Raw genomic sequence first — 24687 nt, forward strand, 5'->3', positions numbered from 1 at the left:
TGGGGTATAATTTGTTACACAGCAATACACAGGCTGGTTAAAACATAAGTTGCTGGGTCCATCCCCAGGGTCCCTGATTCAGTATACCTAGGGTGGGGCCCAAGATGTGGAATCCGGTCAAGTTCCCAGCTGATCTGGAAGAACACATTGATAAGACTGATGGAACTGAACTTAGATTCTCACTGAAGACCCCACATCCCCTACAGCCCTCTCTGTTGAGAGCTGTTTCATTTTGCTTTCACTCTCTCTCTTACTCTTTCTCTCTCTCTCTCACAACCCATCATTACTGGGCATTCCCTTCCATATCTCGGCCCTCCCCTTCCCACTCTCCCTAGCTCAGAAAGTGATTCCATCTCCTCTCTATCTGGAAGGAGGCTGCCAGATAATCTTTTCCAGGATCCAATCTACTCTGTCATGATAAAGCTCTGATCAATTTGCCAACCTTATTGCTAGGAAAGCCTTGGGAATTCAAAACCCTCTTTTCTCTCTCAGATACCTGACTCTCAACAATTGAAAGCTGGCTTCCAAGGTCATTGTTTCTGAAATACTATTTTAAAATTCTAACTTAGTCCCAAGGGGGTAGAACAGGTAGAAAAGCAAAAATTCTAAAAAATGCAAAATAAAGGCTATAACATTTCAAAATGTTATCCCACGTGGTAGATTGCATTACCAGCTCCAGCTGTTCACCTCTCCCTGTATCCATGTCCCTTTGCCACGTAACTTTGTGGTGTCTCCCGCTCCACTTTGGACCCAGCCACGTGACTTGCTTTCGCCAATGGGAAGCTAGGAAGTGGGAACACATGCAGAGGATTTAAGTAAGGGGTTACGTACGGTATTGGACTCACTCATTCTTGCCCTGTGTCATTACGTGGGTATATGTCCCGGCTAGCCTGCTGGAGGCTGAAAGATACATAGGGCAGACCCAAGTGACCCCAGTCCTCCAGGTCGGTGCCATTTTGAATCAGCCAACAACCAATAAATCCCGGAGCCAAAATCAGCAGAACTAGGAAACTAGCCAAACTGCCTAGGAGACTCGCGGCTGAGCACAGATGTGTGAGGTAGCCATGCTGAGATCAACCAGGTCCAGACCACATTAGCTAAGCCCTCAAACACCCGAACAAAAGAAATACTCACTCTTGTCAATGGTCTGTTACACGTTCGATAAAAATGATATGAGAAAGCATATCCCTCTAAATGTGTATCACTGATGAGATCCTTTATACTTACCAGAATTTTATTTACAAAGTTTTGTTGACTTTATTATTTATTAGAATTATAAAACATACACATACAGACCTACTCATCATGTACCCATTGTATTCTATGACTTAAAGTATCCATCATTGTGCTAATGGGGAGTGGGGAGTATGGACAGGGAAGTATTTGCTCCCTGAGAGAGGATTTCTGTAAGTAATTGATGGATAGGAATCTCTGCATGCAGCACGCTCTGAGACAGCTCCCCATCTCTGAAAACAATTAGAAGAAAGCACTAAATGCATCCCAGGTCAAGCAGCTGGGATCATCATGGAAGGTTTCTCTCTCTCTCTCTTCAAAGACACTGACTTGTCCTGGCTGCAAAATAAAATAAGCCTGCTCTGCTCTGGTTCCCTCAGAAGGAGTGACTTTGGGCCCTCAGTGACCAGGGGCAGAGACTGGGCTGAGAAAGCACCTCTCAGCACACATGCTGTCTGCAACCAGGGAACTAAATAAACCTGCAGACCTCTGATGGTAAGAGATCCACTGTGTTTCCCTTGGGCCGCTTGCACCTCAACAAATAACGTCTGTTTTAAGAGCTCAGATGTCAAAAAGGCTTAAACTCGTCTGCCTTATCTGAGCAGGACTGAACTGAGATATTGTAAAACTCTAAGAATTAGCAAGATCATGGTGGCTACTGCCATATCCAATCCAAAATAATATGGATTTTTTAGTGGGGCAACACTTCATGTATGCTGGGATCTAGCTATTCTGATTGCAAACTTTTTGACACCGTACAGAAAGCCAAACCTCTTTATTTTAACGGATCGTTGTTTATGTGTTTGTTTTGGGGGGAAGAGAGGAGTTGTTGCTTTTCTGTCTATTTTGCTGGTTTTTAAAGCATGTAACCCTCCTGTTAGGTAAATCTATCTATATGCAGATGAGAAAAGGTTCTAGGAAAGCTACATTTTTTTTCTACCCGTGCCTTGCAGATTGACCTAACAAAGTGCATCCATTTTAAAATGGAAACATTTTATATCAACAGCAGACTTTCATTAATAAATACAAAATAAAGTTTCATACAATGTGCTTTGGAAAGCAACTTGTTTCTGAATGTGATTGCATTATAGAATAAAACCTTAATTGGTAATATAAGTTCAGCCTATAAATATTTATTTTGAAACTGTTTTTACTTAATAACCTGCTCACCACCCTTCTGATTTTATTCAGCCTGCTTTTACATTTTAGTTAGACATAGTGTTCAGAAAAGCATAAAATGCTTGCATTCCAAGAGGAGTTGATGTGTAAAGAATAGTTTGCATCCTCATAAATGGGGCCTGACCTTCTGAATCCCAAACTTAGCCCGTACATGCCTTAGGATTCGCTGGGTTAAGACAGGTGTTTACTCTCCAAAGAACTGTGCACATAATGCATGTAGTAATGATTCACAGAATGGTTAAGTCATTTTATGAACCAGAGAGTCAACTCCAGAATGCAAACTGCATACAAATTGTGACCTGCGGTTGTTTCCTGGATCAGACTTTTAAAGGTAAAATTCTCACTGTTCTTAACTCAGACCTCTCTTTCTGGAAACTAAGAGGCAATCTCCTCATTCTTGGTGTTTAACGGGAGACAGCGACTTTGGAATCTCTCCCACTTCAAGTGCCCACAGAACTGCTCCTGTCCATTATCAGTGGTGGGTGTACATAAGTCTGGTTGCAAGACAAACCCTATGGGGTTGGGGGGGGGGGGGGGACTGGTGGATGAATTCACCCAAAGTGCAAATTACCTCAAGACTCAGCCTCCCCTTTTCTGTGGAACTAACAAGTGAATCTTACCGTCTGGGCAAAAAAAAAAAAAAAAAAGAAACACTGAAGTGAGCCTTTGAGAGATATTTGTGCTGGCAAGGACAGCATTTTCATGGTAATTTGTTAATGTTCTTGCAGAGCAGGGGTAATTTACTGCAGTAAAATCCAGCTAATAGAGATCTGAGGCCTTCTTCACAGAGACCACATGCACGCCTTCAGGCTGTCTGATGTCCCATTGCCACTCACCAATCCCAGCAGATCCCACAGACCCCACAGAAGCCCAGCTGGGGCTAGAGGGAGCAAGGAGCTTGGGGAAGGGTGGGGCAGAAGGTCTGGTGTTCAAGACACTCAAACCCTGAGAGATCTTAACCTGACTGCTCTCTTTTTGGGCCATCTGTCAAGAACAAGACAGAAAAAAAAGGGGGGTGGTGGGGGTATATAAAAGACATCTACCAATACTATTCATTGTCTTTTCTGATTATGAAGAAAATACATTCATTACAAGTTTTCAAAAACCTGAAAGACCCAAGAAGGGACAAAATCACCAATAACTCTATCTAGGCATCCTGATTCGGTTCCTTCTGGTCTTTGTGCAGAATTTAATTCCTTCATGCAACTTTATTGTGAATGAATTCTTTTTTTGAAAACAGGATTCTTGGAGCCACCTCATATCATTGCCTATTTGCACCGTAAGTTATAGAATATTCCTGCTAGTGAACCTCAGCGGTGTCTTCCATTATTGCATAACTATAAATAATATTGTAGGGACCATCTTTGTACAGAAATCTTGGTCTCACACTCTACTTCATTTCTTAAGACGGATTCTCAGAAGGGATGAGTGGTATCAGCAGATATGGACATGTCAACGTACTTGATACATAAAATTGAGTCAAATTGCTTTCCAGAAAAGCTGTAGCCATTAGACACGTTCAGCAACAGAACAGGAGTCTCATATTAATGCCCTTCAGCAACACTGAGTTTTTAATCTGTGCTAATTTGACAGGTAAAATTACACTTTTTAGTTTATGGATACAAAATGCATTATGTATAGCTTGGTTTGCTCATAAAATTAACATAACTGGCCCATTTGGGAAGGCATAAAATCAGTCACTGAGAACCGAAAGTGGCCTCACAGAGCATATGATCCGCCAGGTGAAGTGGTTTGCCCAGAGTCATGCAAACATTTAGTGATAGATTTGGAACTAAAACCAAGAATTCTTCTCATTCCCATCCTACTGGAGCAAAGTCAATATTTTTAGTAAAAATAAGGCCTACTTTAAAATGTAGAAAGAATGGAGAGATGAAGGGGAGTTTTAATGGTCATTAGATAAATTTTGTCCCCACTGATTGTCCCCATGTTCACAGCAGTGCACGAGGTTGGCGCTCTAGCCACCCAGCAGCTCATCATCACCTTCCTCCTCTCCGAGAGGGTTCTTTTGGAGGAGAAGGATCACAGTATGCAAATTTGTTTCAGAATTAACCAGAGCATATAGTCAGGGAGGTGCTCAGTCCTTTCTGAAAATATCTCAAGACACAATCTAACATCAAATATAAATGACTCCTCCCTGTCATGCCAAGGTGTCTGTGGCCCATTTATGGTGAGAACACGAAAGTCATGGACATGGCTGAAGCCTTTCCATGATACCACCCTTCACATCTAAAACCACCTTTTAATTTCTGCTTTCAATTGTCTTCTCCATCTGACCCTGTTGTGGCTTTAGAACAGAGCCACAAATTCTTCCTGATGACAGGAGGGGTCTATGTCTCCTCCCCTTGAATCTGCGAAATCTTGTAACTGCTTTGACCAGTGAGCCCAGGAGAAGTGATGCCATATGATACACGAGGCTACATGACAGAAGGCAGTACAGCCTCCTCCTTGTGTGCTGGGAACACTTGTTCACGGAGCCATAAGCCACCATGTAAGAAGTCTGACCACCCTAAGGCCACCATACAACGAAGAAATCCACATCACACGGGGAAGCTACAGGTAGATGTGCTGATTAACAGTTCTCAGAGCCTAGCCTTCAAGTTATTCAGCCTAGATGCCAGACAAGGGAGTGAGGAGGTCTCCAAACCATTCCAGTAACCAGCCATTTGAGCCAACCTTGGCTTTAATATCTTCCTTTTCCCTGCACAGCCCATGAGCTACCATTTCCCCTACGTTTCTTTCAAAAATCTCTCAGGATTGGATCAGGGGAATTCATGACAATATTTAATACTAATATTGCTGATGGCTGCATTGAAAAAGATACTTGGAAGTCACCTAGAACACGAGGGGCTTAGAAATGGACTTTCCAGGTGATATTAAAATGTCAGATGTTTTGGGGTGCCTGGGTCACTCAGTTGGTTAAGCATCCAACTCTTGATTTTGATTCAGGCCATGATCTCACAGTTTGTGAGATACAGGCTCACCTACGGCTCCACATTGGGCATGGAGCCTGCTTAACATTCTCTCTCTCCCTCTGCCCCTCTACTTACTCAATGTGTGCCCGCATGCTCTCCCTCTCACTCAAAAAAATAAATAAATAAATAATAAAATTTCAGGTGTTTTCTCTGTTCTTTTTTGTCACCCATTTCCTATTCCAGTTCCTGATGCCAATCCACATCTCAAATGTAGAGGATTTCCAGAAACTTCCCACACTCAATCAAGTGAATAATTAATAGAGGCCTATTTCATTATTTTTTTTAAAAAGCTACCATTCAGCTGAGTGCTCTGCTAAACATTTCCCCCACATTATCTTAGCACCCCAGTTGCATGAGGTAAGTCTGACTAACCCATTTTACTGAAGAGGAAACTGGCTCTGTGAGGCAAAGGAACACAGCTTCCAAATGGTAGAGTCAAGATTTGAACTCAGAGTCATAGGACCCCAGACCCAGATCTTAACCACTATCGGTAGCTTTCAAGTCTTTTGGTCACAGCTCATGATAAGAAATGCATCTTCAGTCAAGACTAGTGAATGCCACCACACATATACTACTGAAATAGAAGTGTCAGAAAACAATAACTACCTTACCACCATGTACACAGTAGACTGACCTCTATTCTTTTTTTCTTTTTCTTTTTTCTTAAAGAGAGAGAGAGTGCTTGAGCAGGGGAAGGGAAGAAGGAGAGAGAGAGAGAAAGGGAGAGATTCCCAAGCAGGCTCCTTGCTGAGCCCCAATTCAGGGCTCCATCTCAAGACTGTGAGATTATGACCTGAGCCAAAATCAAAAATCAGATGCTTTAAGTGACTGAGCCACCCAGGCGCCTCTATTTTCTATTTTTCAAATGTAGGTCGTAACCCATCAGATTGATCGCCTAACTGGCTGCTAACTGTTCACGACCCAGAATTACTGCACTAGCTTCTCCAATTTAACCTAAAATCTGAGAGGTCATTACCCCAACACCATTTCCTTCTTTTAAACTGAAGATCACTGCCCACAAGGTTAAAAGCCAAACTTTGATTCATTTTTTTAAATTACAAATAAGTCTTAAAAGTTCTATTCACCTCTTTTCTTTGTCATGTGAGGCTCTTCAATAAAAAGCTCTATCAGGTAAATTTAGCAAACAGTCAAACCAATGCCTCAGTTATGTACTAGGTCTAGTTGTTGGACAGGAATGGAAAATATAAGTCCGATGTCCTTCTCGGATTTGCCTTTTTCTTCTCATCCCAGGAGGGCTGCAACCACAGGCCCCACCAGGCTCCAGGGTACAGAACTGCTGTCCCCTCCTCACTCTAGCCATTGGGACTATCAGTGACTAAAGAGTCAGTCATAAGGTGGCTTCAAGTGAGAAAATGCGCTGGACAAATGTCAGAAACTAGAATGAGTATGGTGGGGAGATAACCCCAAGAACTGGGAGAGCGGATACTGAAAGGTCATATGGCAGCGTTGGGGCTGGAGGGGCCTTGGTGACCACAAACAAAGCAATGATAAAGACAATGAAGAAGTACCTGAAAGGAGAGGAGAATGGAGGGCTCATCAGGGGATGCAGAGGCCCTGGGCCCATCACACAGAGTCCAAGAGAAGCTGATCTCTCGCATGGCAGTCGGTCCTCTGTTTTTCTGGGAATTGGCTTTCCAGTCCCAGTGACATGGATACTCAAAATAAAAATATATCTTTCTTTATGAAGATTTGAAAGCTTTTACTGCTTTCAGATCCAAAGAGCCTTAATTAAAATAGATGCCCAAAATATTCTCATAGTGAGAATTGAGAGAAAGACAGTATGGGACAGCCATACAGTCCCAGACAAAAGACAGGACCTCATGGAGGACTATTCCCATGCTTGGGAATATTAGTGATATTAATAGCAATGCCTTTTATTTAAATGACACTTTATAGTTCCAAAAAAAACTGATTGCACATAATCATCTACAAAGTGAGGATGATAACATTACTTGCTTCGTATTTTTGTTGTAGAGACGAAATGAGTAAACACATGTAAAATCCTTAGACTAGCACCTCCCACATACTAGATGCTCAATAAATAGGACTTGTTTCTGTGATCAAGCCATATGATAGGTGAAGAAACGGACATTTGGAGAGACCCGAGGCCACACAGCTGGTAAGTGGTAATTAAGGTCCTTGGGCTTTGTGTCATCCATCTATTCATTCCACAGGTATTCATGGAGTCCCAGGATCAGTGCCAGATTCACACGACACACAGTGAATGTGACAGATGCAATTTCTTTTTTTTTTAGTTTTTATTTTTTTATTTTGAGAGAAAGAGCAAGCCGGGGAGGGGCAGAGAGAGAGAATCTGAAGCAGGCTCTGCAATGTCAGCACAGAGCCCTACATGCGGCTCAAACTCATGAGCCATGAAATCATGACCTGAGCTGAAATCAAGAGTTGAACGCTTAACCGACTGAGCCACCGAGGTGCCTCCAGATGCAATTTCTATATCCACAGGCAAGTGCTTTTTCCCCACGTCTTACCATGTTTCTAAAATACAGGTATCAACTAGATAGCTGCTCCTTGTTTTAGGCCCTGCAAGGCAGTTTATTTTTTTTTTCAACGTTTATTTATTTTTGGGACAGAGAGAGACAGAGCATGAACAGGGGAGGGGCAGAGAGAGAGGGAGACACAGAATCGGAAACAGGCTCCAGGCTCTGAGCCATCAGCCCAGAGCCTGACGCGGGGCTCGAACTCACGGACCGCGAGATCGTGACCTGGCTGAAGTCGGACGCTTAACCGACTGCGCCACCCAGGCGCCCCTAGGCAGTTTAAATAAGCTACAATGCAGAGCTTGTACATGCATCTTCCAGTATCTTGAGAAATTAGAGTTGGTGCTTCCTCTGTGCCTGTCCACAACTTTCTGGGGTCACTCCACCATGGCACTGGGTGTGCTATAACTCTGGATAATGATCTCTCCCCAACCCAAGACTGTGAGCTCCCTAAGGACAAGAACTATCCTTGGAGTAGCATGGAGTCGGTTGATTTCAATTCAATAAAAGACTGCTTATCATATCAGTGCAGCTGCCTTGCTTTTTCTTAAATACTACATTGGTCCTACTTTCTAGCATCATGAAACATTTTTATTCTTCAGAGTTTTTTGAGTTTGTGTTTTTCCCCCCATGATGGATTTTCAGTTTAAGAGGTACATAAAGCATGGGGTATCTGGGTGGCTCAGTCGGGTAAGCATCCAACTCACAATTTCGGCTCAGGTCATGATCTCATGGTTTGTGGGATCAAGTCCCCAGTCAGGCTCTGCACTGACAGCACAGAGCCTGCTTGGGATTCTCTCTCCCCCGCCCCCTCTCTCTGCCCACCTCCCTTGCTCACACAGGCGTGCACTCTCTCTGGGTGTCCCCAAATAAAGATTAAAAAAAAAAGAGGCACATAAAGCTCAATGGGACCTGAAGTAAACAGCTGGAATTAAACTGGATTCCACCAAACCACTGGCAGCACTTCCATACAATTCCCAAGCCCTGAGCTCCAGGCAAATGGAAGGTAGAGAAAAGTAAGCAAAAGGCTAGAGGAGAGAGAAAAGGAAGTAAAGGTGAGAAAAATGGGGAACACAGTTCATACCCATTCAGGCATCACAAAGCAAAATTAATTAAAAGTGCCAAAAAAAGAATTATAAAGTGCCATCTGTCCACACCTCTTTCCCACCAAATCCAGAAGAATGTCTGGCTGATTAGATAGATAGATAGATGGAAATTAGATATAATTTAATAATAATTATTATATATCATTTATTTATAAAATATATTATTATGTATTATATGTATTAGGGAGAGAGAAATAAAGACAGAGAAAGATCAAGAAATATTCATCAAAAGTCAGTGTGGAGCCTTTTGAAGTCTTTTATTAGAAGTAAACCTTATTCTAAAAACAACTATAACTCTGCAAATGTAAAATCAGCCATATTCAAAAAAACAAAACCTATCAACCAGAAACATAGCTCTCACTTTGAAATAAAGACAGCACACTACTTTTGGTTGATTCAGTTTTGCCCAAAGTAGGTTTTTCTTCATCATTAACATATTTCATTCATATTAATTCCAAGTAGAGCAATTTTGAGATCAAAATAGGTTTCCACCAAAGCTGGAGTTTACAAAGTCAACAGTGCTAAATGTTAATGGATTCCGCCCTCATCAATCAGGGATATGGGAAGGTGGCTGGATCATTTTGAAACTTCATAAAAACTTCATAAACATCAAATGTTGGGAGTTGATCGTGAAGAGGTGGAAGTTTAGAGACGTTCACAATACACTTTCCGAAGTTAGACTTCTATCCTGGTTTACCTAAGACAAAGGATTCTCTGGGGAATACAGTAAATTTGAACTTTTGCGTGGCCTTTTTATTTGTATGTGTGTGTTTTAGCAAGCACCCTGGAATGGCAAATGCTTCCTCCTCGGTGGAACCATGTAGATTCAGAAAAAGCCATCTTCCATTGAGAAGACAATTGTTTTCTATAGAGACAAGAAACAAACGCCCATGACCTGGGTCACCTCCTCCCAGCAGGCTTTTGCTGCGGCTTCCTCTGAGCAAACACAACAAAGTCCAGAGCAGTCAATCCTGCCGCCCCACACTGGGCCCCTGCAGTTGTGCTCTGCTATTTACCCTTCCTATTAATCTGTCAATGTTCTAGTCAAACATGCAAAACAATATGGTGGGTGCATAGTTTGATTGGCCATTGCTAAGTAACTTGGGCCAAAGATGAAGAAATGGAACTTCCAACCAACAAAATGTGAGGCCCAATTTGATTCTTAGAAAATGTTCAACAATACCAGCGCATGACAATTTTTCAGGGTGGCTGTGATTTAACGTCCCTCTCACCAGAAAAGAGTGGTCCCGATAAATGACATTCAGCTCTAGGATCTAAATTCAGGTCAGGTTGCTGTCCCTATCATTGTGGGATAGGACTGTCTGGGAGTTTTGTAGAAGAGGTGTCTGTTCATGAAGAGACTATTAAGATTTGGTCTGGCACCCAGGTGAGCCCCTGACTAACAACTGAACCATTCTTTGAACTGAAAAACAAGAGTCCTTGGTTCCAACTCCCTGAAAACGTGTATGCTAAAAATTATAGCTCAGTAGGTCCAAAATGTAATCCAAATTGTCAAACGTTATCAAACATATAAACTATGAGTGGCTCATTTCTTCACTCTGCTTGCTCTTCTGCTAGCCCAGATGAAGCCTCAGAATCCTTCTCAACACAAAGGTCTAAGTAGCCACTTCCACTCAACTGGAATTAGTACAAAATATGGAGCCTAGTCGTCATTCTAGCCAGTCTTGAGCTTCAAGCGAACAAATGTATCAGAATATAAGATGTGTAGATGATCAACAATTGTCCCCTACTAGTAATACAGAGCATGCATTTTCCTGCTGAGTGTTTTCAGAAAACACGTAGAATGGCAAGAGTAGCCAGCTTTTGTGACACTAGGGTGCCGGGACAGAGTACAGCAAAACAAAAGAAAATATGGATATTGAAGTTAGGCTACCTAGGGTCAAATTCCCTCATTTGCTCACTATTTACCAGCTACTTGAGCTCTGGCAAGTATTTAACTGTTCTGAGATAAAATGTAAAATGTAAAAATAATATAACAATAATGTAAAATGGAGAAAATAAAAATGTATAATGTATAATAAGTGAGGACGTCTCAACTCCCATCTCTGTTCCATTTTCTCTGATTATTTACTTCTCCACAGACCATAGGCAGCTCTTGGTTCATACCCTTGGCAGTTTTTGACACAAGAGAGAAAGGAAACTTTTCTTCCCAACCTGAGTTCAAAAACTGAGAGGGAAAATTCTGATTGGCTTGACCAAGGTTACGTGTCAACCACTGGACTCCCGCTCTGATTGGTCCAGACTGTCACATGCCCGTCCATAGCCAAGGTACTGTGGTTGGGCCACCCCAGAACCATTTGTTGGGGGTGGGTAGCAGTAGTTTCCCAAAAGAAGTGTTGATTAGAGGGAATGCTTTTCAGCATCAATAAACCAGTAAATGCATGCTCTATGATGTCATGGTGCAAGATGATTAAATAAAATAATACATGTAAAGGACTTAGTACCTGGCACATAGTAAGCATTCATAGATGGTAACAAAGATAATGGTAATTATCACTGTCATCATTGCTATCAATCTCTAGTTTCAAAAGTTACACCCAATAGTAGGGGTATTCATAGAAATATACTTAATGTTTCACACAGAGTTCATCACTTACCGATGTTAGTTTTAATCTGGCTAATTAGATTATGGACTCAAATAGCACTCTCAGTGAAAGAACTAAGTGCAAGGGTCATACTTTTCATACCTCAATTTGAATTCAAACAATAATTCAAATCATAGACATCTTACTTTGGTCCAGCTCACCGAAGAAAATGTTATGTTAAAGGATGAAAATAAGAAATTGATTCACTCATGCCTTTATTTGAGTTACTATATGCTAGGCACTGGGCTAGACACTGGGTTATACAGGGAAGCAAAAGTGACCAAATCAATTATATATAAGGAGCTTATTTTCGAGAAGTGGAGGAGGGGGGGGAGGCTAGAGAGTAGTAAGAAGAACTGTGGAGAACAATGAAACATAATAAGATGTTGAAAAGCACAGAATGGATTTTAGGTAGAGGCAGGCCCTCTGAGAAAGGGACATCTGGCAGAGATATGAACAAAGTAGAGGGAACAACCTTAAGAATCCCTGGGGGAGAGGGGCATCTGGGTGGCTCAGTTGGTTAAGCATCTGACTTTGGCTCAGGTCATGATTTCACGGTTCATGAGTTCAAGCCCCATGTCGGGCTCTGTGCTGCCAGCTCAGAGCCTGGAGCCTGATTCGGGTTCTGTGTCTCCCTGTCTCTCTACCCCTCCCCTACTCATGCTCTGTCTCTCTCTCTCTCTCTCAATAATAAACATTAAAAAATTAAAATTAAAATTAAAAATGCACATAAAAAAAAGAAAAAAGAAAAAAAATCTATAAAGAGTTCACCAAACTCCACACCCAAAAAATAAATAATCCAGTGAAGAAATGGGCAGAAGATATGAATAGACACTTTTTCCAAAGAAGACATCCAGATGGCCAACAGACACACGAAATGATGCTCAACCTCACTCATCATCAGGAAAATACAAATCAAAACCACACTGAGATACCACCTCACACAGGTCAGAGTGGCTAAAATGAACAAATCAGGAGACTATAGATGCTGGCAAGGATGTGGAGAAACGGGAACCCTCTTGCACTGTTGGTGGGAATGCAAACTGGTGCAGCCACTCTGGAAAACAGTGTGGAGGTTTCTCAAAAAATTAAAAATAGATCTACCTTAGGAGTGCTGGTGCATAGGGGCACATGTACCCCCAATGTTTTTAGCAGTGCTTTCAACAATAGCCAGATTATGGAAAGAGCCTAAATGTCCATCATCTGATGAATGGATAAAGAAGATGTGGTTTATATATACAATAGAATACTACTTGGCAATGAGAAAGAATGAAATCCTGCCATTTGCAGCAACATGAATGGAACTGGAGGGTATCGTGCTAAGTGAAATAAGTCAGCCAGAGAAAGACAGATACCATATGTTTTCATTCATAAGAAACTTAACAGAAGACCATGGGGGAAGGGAAGGGGACAAAAAAAATAGTTAGAAACAGAGAGGGAAGGAGGCAAACCATAAGAGACTCTTAAATACAGAGAACAGGGGCGCCTGGGTGGCGCAGTCGGTTAAGCGGCCGACTTCAGCCAGGTCACGATCTCGCGGTCCGTGAGTTCGAGCCCCGCGTCGGGCTCTGGGCTGATGGCTCAGAGCCTGGAGCCTGTTTCCGATTCTGTGTCTCCCTCTCTCTCTGCCCCTCCCCTGTTCATGCTCTGTCTCTCTCTGTCCCAAAAATAAATAAACGTTGAAAAAAAAATTAAAAAAAAAAAAATACAGAGAACAAACTGAGGGTTGATGGGGAGTGTGGGGGAGAGGGGAAAGTGAGTGATGGGCATTGAGGACGGCACTTGTTGGGATGAGCACTGAGTGTTGTATGGAAGCCAACTTGACAATAAATTATATTTTTAAAATTTCTGGGGGAGAACATTCTACACAAGGGAATGGTGAGTACTGAGTCTGGAGTATGACAATGTGGCCAGAGCAGAATGAACAGGTGAAAGGGATAGGAAGTAATGTTAGACAACTTGCCCACCCCATCCCCCAGGACATCCATGTCCTAATCCCTGCAGATTATGAATATGTAACCTTACATGGAAAACGCAATTTTGTAGATGTGATTAAGTGAAGGACCCTTCAATGGGACATTATCCTAGATTATCCATGTGGGCTCAGTGGAATCAGAAGGGTCCTTAAAAAGTTAAAAAGGGAGGCAAAAGAGGAGTTTAGAGTATGGCATATGAGGAAGACTCAACCTGACGTTACTGGCTTTGAAGACAATAAAAGTGACATGAGCCAAAAAATGCAAGCAGCCTCCAGAAGCTGGAAAAGGCAAAGAAATAGAATCTCCCCTAAAGTCTTCAGAAAGGAGTGCAACCTTGCCAACACCTTGATTTTAACCCAGTGAGACCTGTGCCAGATTTATGACCTATGGAATTGTAAAACAACACATTTGTGGTCTTAAGCCACTAAGTTTGTGGTGATTTATTACAGCAGCAATAGAAAACTTATATAGTATCATTCTTCACATCATCATATGATTCTTGCTTTCTTTCTGTGATGGTGAAAAGTTACTGTCTTGAAAATCCTTGACTCACACAATCTGTCAGGAACAACATCAGTTGCTTTAAAGTAAGTATACAAGCCCCACCGTAACAGTCTGGGGTCATCTTACCAGTACACAAAAGAAAGAATAGCAAAGGAAGCATGGGCTGTCTCTAGGTTTTCCTATCTGAGGTATAATGTGTCCCTAGGGTGGTAAAAAAATATATATATATATATATATTATGAGGGCATGTAAAATTATGCTATAATTTATAATAATGTGGATAAATATAGAAACTAAGATAATGTTCCAAAATATAACACAAACAGCACTAACTCAAGAATGAAAATTATTGGCTGAAATGCAGCTAAAAAAATGTAAAAGCATATTATTTCTCAAACACCACCTGCACCCTCATTGCAAAGGGTCTGATACGTAGTCAACAAGAATGCTTCTTCTCCCATTGCTCCATAGTATGTCACTTAGACATCCGTTTGGTAGTCCAATTCCCTAAAACCGGATGGAGAACGTGCGGGTTTACAATGAGGCAACAATGGCAAAAACTGACATTTTTAAGATATTGGACCATCCTAACTATGAATTCTTTCCAGAGTTGTTAATAAAATTTTATACTGTTCTGCATAAAGTTCATGACCATCTTTTGTAAGATACAATCCTAGGTACTGTTGGTTTTTTTGTTTGTTTTTGGTTGCTTTGCATTATATGCTACGTTTTTTTCTATTCATCTCCAGGGTATAGAAATGTGATTTGATTTTATATGTTGTTTTAAAACAGCAAGCTAACTCAACTGTTGTATTAATTCTGAATTACATGTCTATAGATTGAATGGGATTTTAAAAAAATTTTTTAACGTTTATTCATTTTTGAGAGAGAGAGAGAGAGTGCAAGTAGGGGAAGGGCAGAGAAAGAAGACACAGAATTGGAAGCAGGCTCCAGGCTCTGAGCTGTCAGCATAGAGCCTGATGCGGGGCTTGAACCCATGAACAGTGAGATCATGGCCTGAGCCAAAGTTGGATGCTTAACCAACTGAGCCACCCAGGCACCCCTTGAATGGGATTTTTTATGTGAACAACTGCTAATAGTGACAGCTTTGTTTTGAACTTTCAATTTTTTATGCTTTAAGTTTCTTGTCTTATTGCACTAGCTAATATCTCTAAAATAGTGTTGAACAGCTGTGATAGTAATAGGCATCTGTGTTTTTCCCACAGACAAATTTATTGTTTATTTACTGAAGCAAATAAAGCTTGCTTGCACTGGCCCCTGTGAGCTCTAGGAATTATTAAGATTTACAGTGTGTTCTAAGTAGAGAGGAAAAACCTAGTCAAATTGAGAAGCACTTTCAATAAATTTCTTTAAAATGTATTAAAATTACAAAACTAAACATATTCTTACCATATGGTCCAGCAATCGTGCTTCTTGTATTTACTCAAGGAGGTTAAAAACATCTACACAAAAACCTGCACATGGATGAATGTTTATAGCAATTTTATTGATCATGGCCAAAACATGGAAGCAAATAAGATGTCCTACAGTAGGTAAATGGTTTAATAAACAATGGTATTGGAATTCCATTGGAATATTGTAGAATATTATTCATCAGTAAAAACAAACTATCAAGCCATGAAAAGATGTGAAGGAAACTTAAATGTGTATTCTAAGGGAAAAAAGCCAATCTGAAAGGGCTACATACTATATGATTTCAACTATAGGCACTACATATGACATTCTGGAAAAAGAAAAACTATAAAGACAGTAGAAAGATAGTGGATTGGTGCGGATGGGATGAATAGGAGAGCATAGAGGATTTGGGGAGCAGTGAAAATGGTCCATATGATACTAATAATGATGGACATATGTCACTATACATTTATCCAAACCCATAACATGTATAACACTGAAAGGGAGCCCTAATGTGAACTATGGACTTTGTGTGATAATGATGTGTCAGCATAGGTTCATGGATTAAAATAACTCTACAACTCTGGTGGAGGGCATTGATAATGGCAGAGGCCATGCTTGAGTGTGGGCAGGTATACTGGATATCTCTGTACCTACTTATGGGTTTTGCTATAGACCTAAAACTGCTACAGACCTAAAAGAACATCTCAGAATGAAATTGCCTAAATCTCTACATCTCTAATTTCTTGTGTGTTTTCTTTTCATATTCATTTTGGTACATAATTTTTAATTGTAGTACTGAGGCTTGAACTTGAAAACTTCCTTTTCAATCAAAAGGAAGTTAAGACAGAAAATTGCATACAAAGGTGCTGGAAAAAAAAAAAGAAGAGGTGTGAGGACTTGCAAAAAATAAGAGGAGGTGATACAGACACATGACAATGTGTTAACCCTCATGGAATGGAGCTCCCAAAACAATATAAGCTTCAGCCTTTAAAAAAGTTATATATGCTTCATTGTTCCTAGTGTAAACAGGAATTTATACAACATTTTTCCCATCAAATACCTTGTTTGCTGTATTTTTATTTACTTACCTATTTTTTCTTTGTAGATTGCTTTATCATATTAAATAAAGTCCTTCCTATTCCTAGTTTACAAAGGCTTTTGGGTTGGGGGGAGTTGTTTGTTTGCTTTTTAATTAGAAAGAGATCGTGAGTTGAATCCATAGCGATAATGAATCTACCTACTGTGATATTTTTGATTCCTAAAATTTCTAATGTTAAACTATCCTGAAATAATATCTAGTGGGTACATAAAATATAAGATATTTATATTATTTGTGTATTCATATATAAGATAATATATTTTATGTCCACTGGAAAATTCAAGTGTTCACAAGGTTTTTAGAACATTGGCCTCCATAGTCAGCCATAAAATCATTTGTTAACTTTGTTTTACTATGCTACCTTTGTCCAGTTGGCTATCGAGTGAATTAGGAAAATTTCACCAGTTTTTATGCCTTATAATAATTTCTATAACGTGGAACTTCTAATTCTTTAAAACATCAAAAGAAGTCACTTGCAAAACTTTCTGGGCTCAGAGTCTTTTTCAGAGCTAATTATTTGAAAACCTTTTCCATTTTTGTCATGACTGCTGTTCTAGTTAGGTGTTCCAACTCCTCGAGTTAATTTAAGTTGGGTTTTTGCCCATTAATACAATAATTTTGTTGAGGCTTTTGGATGCATCACCACAAAATTCTACATAGTTTTCTTATATTTCAAATCTCTGTGCAAGAGGAAACTCTGGTTTAGCCATTCCATTTCCTTGGAATTGTAGGTGTAATAGCCTCTATTCTAATTCTCAAGAGAAAATTTATTTATTTTATTTTTTAATTCTTTTTAATGTTTATTTTTGAGAGAGACAGAGACAGAGTGCGAGCAGGGGAGGGGCAGAGAGAATGGGAGACACAGGATCCAAAGCAGGCACCAGGCTCTGAGCTGTCAGCACAGAACCCCACATGGGGCTGGAACTCACAGACCATGGAGACCATGACCTGAGCCAAAGTTGAACATTTAACTGACTGAGCCACCCAAGCACCCCTACTTCTCAAGAGAAAGTTTAGAAATAAACACCCCTCCCCTCAGGAGATAACTCGGCCAAATTTACCGGGAGTTACACAATTTAAAAATTAATAAGGGTATATCTCTGTCTGTCTTTACCTTGCTGCTTCTTCTGCCTTCTTGTGCCCAGACACAGCAGGCCTGGTTTCTATATGGCAAGCTCCTGATTTCTACATGATGAGTAGAATTCACATACTTTGGCCAATATGCTTGCCAGTCACTATTTTATCTACTCAGCATCTCCACTGTGACTTGTGAGTTACCTTCAGTCAATTCAGATTGGAGAAAGTGGGAAACGCACACTAGCTTAAAAGTTAAGCCTCAGTCCCCCAATTCATTTTTACCAGGGAGCTCTTTGCTTGGAGAGTCCTCTGATCTCATTAACAGAGCTGATAAGTTGACGGAAAACAGATGTTTATTCTATGAAGCAGGACTCTGAAGGGGAAGAAGTTATTGACTTCCCAGACATAACCCCTAACATACTAGAGATTCCTTTCATTCTCCATTTTATGTGTTTGTGTTTTATCTCTTCTTTTTGTTCTTAAATCACCTTTCCAGCAATTTGCATGTGGTCATCTCTTAACTCTAAGATAAGAGATTCAGTCTGGGCCAAAAGCAACTATAAAGACCTCACCTGCATGGCTTTATAGATCTTCCCTCTTCCCACATGGCACAGCTTCTTTACACGAACTTGCTTCTCCCTACCACCTTCTCTCCCTCTAACCAACCAGGTCCTCCCCCCAGACCAGGTTTCATAGCTTCTGCTTATTCATGTCAACCATTTGATCATGATCCTTAATGGTTCTTCCTCCAGCTGGTGACTTTTCAGCTCCTCCTCCAATGCTAACTGCAGGTTGTCTCAGGTACCCAGTTCAGATTCGGGAGGCAGGGAATCTTACCAGCTCAGCTCATGTCTTCATGTCAAGCCACATCACTGAGCCTGAGAAGCATAGGGAATGACTGTGACCCAGGGCCAGGCAACTGTCTGCTCCTAAGCCTACCATCTCCATTTGGCCTCTTCAATAACAGCTCAAAATTAGCATGTTGAAACAGAATTCTTGATTCATACTCTTATTCACTCTTGAATGTCCATAATGTGACATTCCCCATCTCAATAATGTGACCACCATATGCTAGTTGTTCAGACCTATGTGTTCTCCTTGGTTTCTTCATTTCTCCCATCACCTCACTCATAGTCTCTCATTCATCACATCTTATTGTTCTTTCTCTAATGTACATCTCAAACTCATCCATTCTCTTCATTTTTATTAACATCTCTTCATCTAGGACACCATTATTTCTTATCCAGGTTATTACAAAGCCTCCTAACAGCTCCCTAACCAGTCATTACACTTCTGATTCTTTCAATCATTCTATCCATATTCTTCACAGTAGCAGGAATGATCTTCTTAAAATATAAATGCAACTATACAACTCCCTCACTTAAAATTCTTCAGTAGCTGCCTATTTCTCTTAGAATAAAATCCAGTCTTTTCTCACGCCTGACACAGCTTCCCATGATCTAGTCCTAACTAAACTTTCCACCTCATTTCACAGTATGAAGCCCCCGTCCACAATGTGCCAGCCACACCAGCCTTCTTCCAGAGACTCAGGACCCTTGAAGCTCTTTTCTGCCTTAGGGCCTCTGCACAGGCCTCTGCTTGCTTGCCCATCCCTCTGTTCCTTCACTTGCTTTAAATATAAAGAGTCTTTCCTTGGCCACCTGGCCCAAAGGAAATTTACCCTGACTTGTAATAATTGTATTGCCTCATACTTTCATATTTCACCTGTCCCCCTAAATTTTGGGGAAAGATACTACAAAGAGAGTAAAGCAAAAGCCAAAAAGAGAAGCAAAAAGAACGAAACAAAAATAAAATAAAATAAAATTTAGAAACAGAAGAGAATGGGGAAGAGGCAAGAAATTAAAAGGAAATAGACAAAAAATTGTCAAACCTCTTGGAGAAATAAGTTCACAAAATTATTAATAAACACAAATACTGTGCACCCCTCAAGTAAATATTCTAAACACTTCTTTCTAAGTCTTATGTCATGATTCCTAGCTTTCCTGCCTTGAAGATTTAAATAAGTAAGTTTTCCTTGAATTCTGGCAACTACAGTATTTTCTAGTTTGAGAACTTATCAAAATGAAGGTTCAAAATGAGTTAGAAGCATTTGAAGAAGTCATTATGAGCCACTAGAAGAGTCTAATGCTTCTTTTTTCATTGTAAGTTTGCATAGCAAGCATCCAAGACAAGTTTTAAAATAAAACAACCCTCCCTTGGAGCCACGGGTACATGAGGCATCATTTCCCCACAATAGCCTGACCCTCGAGCCTCCCTTTGTCCTCTGCAATGCCTCTTTGTAAATCACAGGTGTTTGTGGGCATAAAGCCCATCAGAAGGGAGTTTATTGTGAAGAGTCCTTTCTTTGCCACTTGTTCTAAACCTGTTCAGAGAGTGCTCCATGCCTTAGACCAAATCTCCATAAAAATCAAGAAACAAGAAGTTTTCTGTACTCTTGCCCAACAGCCGCACTATGACATTAGTTTCGACAGCTCTGTGACCCGGTATTATCCCAAGTTTATTCACTAGCCTCTTTTTCTTTTTCTCTCTATTCCTTTTTTTTTTTTTAGAGCCTTTATTGGCATTTTTTATCTACTGTAAAATAAAAAGGAGGAGGATGTTGTTTTTTTTTAAAGCACCCTATGTGGCAGCTAGAAAAAGCTATCTACAGTTACTGTAGTAATGGTTTCAAAAAACACCTGCAAATCAAAGAAAGACCATAGCAGTGTCTTCAGTTTTGTTTTTGCTTTTGGGGTTTTTTTTCTTCCTTTTTTCCTTTCCTTAAAGTTCCTTCTTGGCCATTATAGGGTAGGCTCGGGAATGAATTTATGTGACAGCTATGAAGTTAGTATTAAAATTGTGAATAGTGCCTAGCAGTTTTCATGCCCTTACTATACGATCGCCTCAATTTGCCACACAGCGGTGAATAGGGTGACGAAGAAGGGGGGTGGCAAATGAATGGGAGGAGGAGGGTGTGTGAATGGGAGGGTTTCCCTAGAGGGAGCAGCACGGTAGTCACGGGAGAAGAGTGATTTATTTTTGAAATTCCAGGAAGAAAGGCCAAGAGAAGCTGCCTAAGAGATCCTGAAGCGCGGGGTTGGGGCGTGGGGGGTGAGATAAATAATACGTCTGTACACATTTAGCAAGCGTCAACGCCAACTCTAGAAGCAGGGACGGGGCAGGGGCGAGGGGGGAGGTGTGGTGGTAAATCCATTCCTCTGGTCTTCCGAGACTGAATATTAAATGCCAGCAGGGAGCAGATGTGGGTAGGGGCTGCAGAATGGGAGTAAGGGCACGGAAGGAGGGGGTTAAGCGTTTATCTCAATGGAAATTAACCACTCGGGGAGAATTAGGAGAGAGCTGGAGCGGGCTGGGCGGGGGAGAAGGTCTCTTGGCGAGTTTAAAGACAGGGACTCTTCTGGTGCTGGCACTTGGGGAGGACGTTCAGAAAGCCGAGGCGAGCCCTGGCCGCAGAGAGCCAGGCGGGGCGTGCCCTCGGCCACCCCCGTGGCCCCGCCCCCGCAGCACCCCCACCCCCGCCCCCCCCAGCCCTTTTTAGCATGCGGGCGGCAGAGGGCCGGCCGGGCGGGGGAGGGCGGCAGTGGGATCGCCGCGCGGGGCGCATTGTGGGCCGCGCTCGCCTCCGCGGGGGACCATCTGCTCGCTGTCAATGCATCACCTGCTCGTCTGGGCCGTCGCCGGGGCAACGTGGGGCGGGGGAGGGGGGGATTAAGGAGCGTGTGCGTCTCTGTCCTGGCCTTGGCGGCGGGGGCGGGGCGCTCCTCGGTCGCCCAGGGCCCGGGAGGGTCCGCGGGGCTGAGGGGGCCCCCCCGCGACGACAGTGGCGGGCTCAGCCGTTCGCCGCTGCCCCTCGGGCTTTGCAAAGGCACCCGAGCCGTTTTCACGGGCGGAGGTGGCTGGTGTCCCGAGGAGGGACGGGGCGGCTAAAGATCCAGCCCTCGGCACCCTCCCAGAGGGCGAGAACTGTGACCCTGCGTCTACCTGGAGCTTCATGGGCCATGTCCCCGGAGCGGCGTCTGCAGCCTTCCAGCAGGGAAACTGCCCCTCCCAACCTGGTCCCTAGGGACACGGCCCCACGCGGTTCCGAGCGCCCCGCAGTCCCTGGGCAACCACAATGGGGTGCGAGGTAGACCCTCCCGGGCTCCTGTCACCTAAGTCAAAGATAACTTCCACACCTCTCATGTGATATTCTGGTCTGCCGCCCCACGCCAAGACTGGGGGAGACTTTGACATCAGAATATGAGTGACACCTACTCTTTGGGGGAGGATGGTCCCAAGGTTTATCAAAAACGGATTTATTTTCCATGACGAAAGTGGTTCTGGAGATGAAACTCCCCCAGAAACCCTGAAATCCCCCTTTCTACCTACTCCTCTCACTCTAGAAATAATTTTAAACACAGGCGAACAATGAGCGATGCAGCCAACAGCAGGGGGCAGAGCGAGGCTGTGGATGGAAACTAGTGTCCGCTTTGGGATTACAATTGCTCCAAGTCCCCAACAAAGGTCCTTCATAACTGCCAAAGGATTCCATGACCCCTAAATTCCCTTACCTAAGTTTTCCATGGACTCCACAGCAGCAAGGAGTTATTAAGCCTTAATCACAACTGGCAATATATCATTTTTTTTTTTTCCTTTCTCTCTGGGCCGCCTGTTATTCCCCTGCAGAATAACCAGAAGCAGCAAAAAAAAGTTGAGATTCACCAAGTCCCAGGCCCGCCCCCCTTCCACCCCCCAAGACTAAAACAGGTAAAATCCTAGCTTGTTTCTAAAGATCTGGAGTCAAGAAATCCCCAAACCTGTCTTGTTAAATCTCATTCCAGGGCCTAGCAACTCTTGAAAATCAACAGTCTTTCCTTGATTAACGTAGTAACTCAAACCTATTTTCTAAACCTATTTTCTACAGCCCTGCTTTCTGAAGAAAAAGAGAAATTGGCCTCTTTTCAAATCAGCCCTTTGTGTTAAAGAAATTATTAAACTGTCCGTTAACGTTTTCAAATTTTCTCCTTTGATTCCAGCCATTTTTCTTTTCTTTAACCAAATCCTTATTTAACGTTACACTAAGTATAAGGTTATAATATTGATCCTATGTATTTCCCCAACTAAAATCTCAGAACCATTGAATACAATTTCTCTCATACTTTTATGATTGCTAGATATGAGCATAAAAATTAGACTAATTTTATGATTAAAATTATATTTTTTAAATTTATTGTTGCTATCATTTATTTGCTCTTCCTATCATTTATATGCAAGAGAAAAAAGTCAACTATAAAAATACCCATGTGTTTTGACATAATAGATGAAGGAAAAAGAACAGGTGTGCAATGTATTAATTTGCTCAAAAGACAAAGAAAATTCTACCCATCCAAAACTGCTGTTAATTGTGACTTTCATGAATTAAAGTTGAGGGTTCTGAGAAGGCATGCTCTTTGATTCCCAAGATCCAGTGGACCCTGGAAAAACACAGTTAGGGGCACTGATCTCCCACATAATCAAAAATCCTCATATAACATTTGACCCCCCCCCAAGATTAACTACTAATAGCCTACCATTGACCAGAAACATTACGGATAACATAAATGGTTAACACATATTTTGTATGTGACATGTATATATACTGTATTCTTACAATAAAATAAGCTAGAAAAAAGAAAACATTAGGAAAATCATAAGGAGGAGAAAATACATTTACAGTACTGTAAAAAATCTACATATAAATGGACCTATGCAGTTCAAATCCATGTTACTCAATGGTCAGCTATACTCCCAAATGCAGAGAATCATGGCATCATTCCTACTTCAAGAAGAATGAGTTTGAGTTCAACCTTCCTATCTCTTGACAAGGTGATTGAAACTAAAAGATAAGTGACCAGTCCAAAACTGTCACAGACAGTATAGTTGGGGACTCTCAACCCCACTAACCCCCCCCAGAGGAGTGCTTTCCACAACAGGAACACCTCAAAATGCCTTTTATCCACTCTATTCCTACTCCAACAGCTGCTGGCTTCACAGCAGACTTGAGAACTCCTCATCATTTCAACAAATAATCATTGAACACCTGCCATATGTCAGGCAAACTAGACAAAGATCCCACCGCTCACTGTTTAGTAGGGGTAAATAGATTTTTTTAAAAAAACATTTCTTCTCTTTATTCATTTACACAATAAACAATTCTTAAGCAACTAATAAACTACTATGATAAGAGGGAAAAAAATATATCCATAAATAAGAAATGGATCTCTCTCTCTCAAAAAAAAGAAAAACACAAAAAAAGTAGAGCATAATGGAACTCATTAGAAAATATCAATATGACAAAGTATCATGGAAGTAAAGAGGAGGCTTCAGATAAATTTGCCTGGATAGCACCACAGAGATGTCATAAACTGGGTTGTGAAGAATTGGTAGGATTCCCCAGCACTTAAAACAGGGCATGGCACATAGCAGATTTTCAATAATTAGTTGTGAAATGAATGAATGATGTATTTTTCAAGTAGACAAAGGGAAGACCGTCCAGGTAAAGATGTCACAGTGTGAACAAAGGCTCCAGGAAATATTACTTAAAGGGTGATGAGTGAGCAACTCATTGTAAGGAGAAGAGAGAGAAAGATGGAGTGCCAGTATGGAGGCATGTGGAGAAGGGATTTGAAGATCGTGCCAAGAATGTGGACTTTGTCTTAAGGACCAATAATTTTTCCACAGCAGAACACTTCTTTTAAACAGAATCTTGCAAGAAGCCCAAATATAATGAAATTGATCAAAGTAGAGCTGTCCTACTTGAAACAAGAATAGGACCTGATCCCCTGCCCTCTGGCCACATCTCCCCATCGAGGCACTGCTGGGGACCCCAACATGCCCCTCGGAACACTCTTTGAAAACCAGTGCCATGGCCAGTGGGTCATTACTGAACATCATTGAACATGAGAATGTGAGTTTTGATGAAGCAGTTAGGATACTA

Source organism: Prionailurus viverrinus, chromosome B4, assembly GCF_022837055.1.
Source record: "Prionailurus viverrinus isolate Anna chromosome B4, UM_Priviv_1.0, whole genome shotgun sequence".
NCBI classification, from domain to species: Eukaryota; Metazoa; Chordata; class Mammalia; order Carnivora; family Felidae; genus Prionailurus; species Prionailurus viverrinus.